At 43.2% G+C, this 4,181-nt stretch overlaps 1 pseudogene; it reads right to left on the minus strand.

Annotated features, from left to right (window-relative positions):
* Positions 1–231: 231 nt before the first annotated feature.
* LOC126274403 (5S ribosomal RNA) lies at positions 232–349 on the minus strand (annotated as a pseudogene).
* Between the last annotated feature and the right edge of the window lie 3,832 nt (positions 350–4,181).

Raw genomic sequence — 4,181 nt, forward strand, 5'->3', positions numbered from 1 at the left:
TAAGAGGTGGCTCTAAACTAAACTCCGTCCGAACAGGCCTTGTAACGCCCAACGGCACCGACCGGCCGCCGTGTCATCCTCAGGCCACAGCCGACACTGGATGCAGATACAGAGGGGCATGTGGTCAGCACACCGCTCTCCCAGCCATATGTCAGCATACTAGGCCGGAGCCTCTACTTCTCGATCAAGTAGCTCCTCAGTTTGCCTCACAAGGGCTGAGTGCAGCCCACTTGCCAACAGCACCTGGCAGACCTGATGGTCACCCACCCAAATGCTTGCCCAGCCCGACAGCGCTTAACTTCGGTGATCTGACGGGCACCAGTGTTACCACTGCGGCAAGGCCGTTGGCTGTAAGAGATGGCAGCAGTTTGTTATTTGAGATTTCAGCAAATCTCTGAGAGGGTAAAGACCTCTACAGTTTTAGATAAGTACTTGTGGTCTAGCGGTAGCGTCTTTGATTCCTAATCAAAACGTCTTCGGGCCCGGGTCCGATCCCCGCCACTGCCTAAAAATTTTGATAAATAATCATAATTGGCGGCCGAAGACTTCCGACATATGAAGTCAGCCTCATTCTGCCAATGGCCTTGTCAAAGAGGGCGGAGGAGCGGATAGAGGTTCAGGGCACTCTCTTGTCCTAGGGGTGGGAAATTGCCCATAAATGCGGAAGAATCAGCAATGATCAACGACATGAGAATGCAGAAGGCAATGGAAACCACTGCATTAAAGACACGTAATGTGTATCCACAGGACATGTGGCCTGTAGTTGAAGAAGTGTCATAATGATCTCTCCATTGGCAAAAGATTCCGGAATAGTCCCCCATTCGATCTCCGGGAGGGGACTGCCAAGGGGGAGGTTACCATGAGAAAAAGATTGAATAATCAACGAAAGGGTAATGTTCTACGAGTCGGGGCGTGGATTGTCAGAAGCTTGAACGTGGTAGGGAAACTAGAAAATCTGAAAAGGGAAATGCAAAGGCTCAATCTAGATATAGTAGGGGTCAGTGAAGTGAAGTGGAAGGAAGACAAGGATTTCTGATCAGGTGAGTATCGGGTAATATCAACAGCAGCAGAAAATGGTATAACAGGTGTAGGATTCGTTATGAATAGGAAGGTAGGACAGAGGGTGTGTTACTGTGAACAGTTCAGTGACCGGGTTGTTCTAATCAGAATCGACAGCAGACCAACACCGACAACGATAGTTCATGTATACATGCCGACGTCGCAAGCTGAAGATGAACAGATAGAGAAAGTGTATGAGCAGATTGAAAGGGTAATGCAGTATGTAAAGGGGGACGAAAATCTAATAGTCATGGGCGACTGGAATGCAGTAGTAGGGGAAGGACTAGAAGAAAAGGTTACAGGAGAATATGGGCTTGGGACAAGGAATGAAAGAGGAGAAAGACTAATTGAGTTCTGTAACAAGTTTCAGCTAGTAATAGCGAATACCCTGTTCAAGAGAATATGGGCTTGGGACAAGGACTGAAAGAGGAGAAAGACTAATTGAGTTCTGTAACAAGTTTCAGCTAGTAATAGCGAATACCCTGTTCAAGAATCACAAGAGGAGGAGGTATACTTGGAAGAGGCCAGGAGATACGGGAAGATTTCAGTTAGATTACATCATGGTCAGACAGAGATTCCGAAATCAGATACTGGATTGTAAGGCGTACCCAGGAGCAGATATAGACTCAGATCACAATATAGTAGTGATGAAGAGTAGGCTGAAGTTCAAGACATTAGTCAAGAAGAATCAATATGCAAAGAAGTGGGATACGGAAGTTCTAAGGAATGACGAGATACGTTTGAAGTTCTCTAACGCTATAGATACAGCAATAAGGAATAGCGCAGCAGGCAACACAGTTGAAGAGGAATGGACATCTCTAAAAAGGGCCATCACAGAAGTTGGGAAGGAAAACATAGGTACAAAGAAGATAGCTGCGAAGAAACGATGGGTAACAAAAGAAATACTTCAGTTGATTGATGAAAGGAGGAAGTACAAACATGTTCCGGGAAAATCAGGAATACAGAAATACAAGTCGCTGAGGAATGAAGTAAATAGGCAGTGCAGGGAAGCTAAGACGAAATGGCTGCAGGAAAAATGTGAAGACATCGAAAAAGATATGATTGTCGGAAGGACAGACTCAGCATACAGAAAAGTCAAAACAACCTTTGGTGACATTAAAAGCAACGGTGGTAACATTAAGAGCGCAACAGGAATTCCACTGTTAACTGCAGAGGAGAGAGCAGATAGATGGAAAGAATACATTGAAAGCCTCTATAAGGGTGAAGATTTGTCCCATCTTATAGAAGAAGAAACAGGAGTCGATTTAGAAGAGATAGGGGATTCAGTATTATAATCGGAATTTAAAAGAGCTTTAGAGGACTTACGGTCAAATAAGGCAGAAGGGATAGATGACATTCCATCCGAATTTCTAAAATCTTTAGGGGAAGTGGCAACAAAACGACTACTCACTTTGGTGTGTAGAATATATGAGTCTGGTGACATACCATCTGACTTTCGGAAAAGCATCATCCACACAATTCCGAAGGCGGCAAGAGCTGACAATTGCGAGAATTATCGCACAATCAGCTTAACAGCTCATGCATCGAAGCTGCTTACAAGAATAATATACAGAAGAATGGAAAAGAAAATTGAGAATGCGCTAGGTGACGATCAGTTTGGCTCTAGGAAAAGTAAAGGCACGAGAGAGGCAATTCTGACGTTACGGCTAATAATGGAAGCAAGGCTAAAGAAAAATCAAGACACGTTCATAGGATTTGTCGACTTGGAAAAAGCGTTCGACAATATAAAATGGTGCAAGCTGTTCGAGATTCTGAAAAAAGTAGGGGTAAGCTATAGGGAGAGACGGGTAATATACAATATGTACAACAACCAAGAGGAAATAATAAGAGTGGACGATAAAGAACGAAGTGCTCGTATTAAGAAGGGAGTAACACAAGGCTGTAGCCTTTCGCCCCTACTCTTCAATCTGTACATCGAGGAAGCAATGATGGAAATAAAAGAAAGGTTCAGGAGTGGAATTAAAATAAAAGGTGAAAGGATATCAATGATACGATTCGCTGATGACATTGCTACCCTGAGTGAAAGTGAAGAAGAATTAAATGATCTGCTGAACGGAATGAACAGTCTAATGAGTACACAGTATGGTTTGAGAGTAAATCGGAGAAAGACGAAGGTAATGAGAAGTAGTAGAAATGAGAACAGCGAGAGACTTAACACCAGATTGATGGTAACGAAGTCAATGACGTTAAGGAATTCTGCTACCTAGGCAGTAAAATAACCAATGACGGACGGAGCAAGGAGGACATCAAAAGCAGACTCGCTATGGCAAAAAAGGCATTTCTGGCCAAGAGAAGTCTACTAATATCAAATACCGGCCTTAATTTGAGGAAGAAATTTCTGAGGATGTACGTCTGGAGTACAGCATTGTATGGTAGGGAAACATGGACTGTGGGAAAACCGGAACTGAAGAGGATCGAAGCATTTGAGATGCGGTGCTATAGACGAATGTTAAAAATTAGGTGGACTGATAAGGTAAGGAATGAGGAGGTTCTACGCAGAATCGGAGAGGAAAGGAATATGTGGAAAACACTGATAAGGAGAAGGGACAGGATGATAGGACATCTGCTAAGACATGAGGGAATGACTTCCATGGTACTAGAGGGAGCTGTAGAGGGCAAAAACTGTAGAGGAAGACAGAGATTGGAATACGTCAAGCAAATAATTGAGGACGTAGGTTGCAAGTGCTACTCTGAGATGAAGAGGTTAGCACAGGAAAGGGATTCGTGGCGGGCCGCATCAAACCAGTCAGTAGACTGATGACCAAAAAAAAAAAAAAAAAAAAAACGTTTTACTTATTTATTCGTGTAAGAAGCAAAGAACAATAAAAATACAAACTCATTATAGAGGGTGTCAGGGGCGTAGGTAAACATTTTGTGATGATTGGTACCTTAACAAGTACCCACTTCAGTGTGTTCGTTGTTTTTCCCCTGTGGTTAACAGTCTTTTCACCAACACATCACATAATTAACTACCTGATGATTTTTACATGGTCATAACTGGACCACGAAGTCGACTATACATGTCAGTATAGACTTTCTGTTTTTCATCCACACTTGACCTGCTTCCCAGGGATAAATAAACATTAATGGGTTGCTTGTGC

This window comes from Schistocerca gregaria, chromosome 5 (assembly GCF_023897955.1).
Source record: "Schistocerca gregaria isolate iqSchGreg1 chromosome 5, iqSchGreg1.2, whole genome shotgun sequence".
Taxonomy (NCBI): Eukaryota; Metazoa; Arthropoda; class Insecta; order Orthoptera; family Acrididae; genus Schistocerca; species Schistocerca gregaria.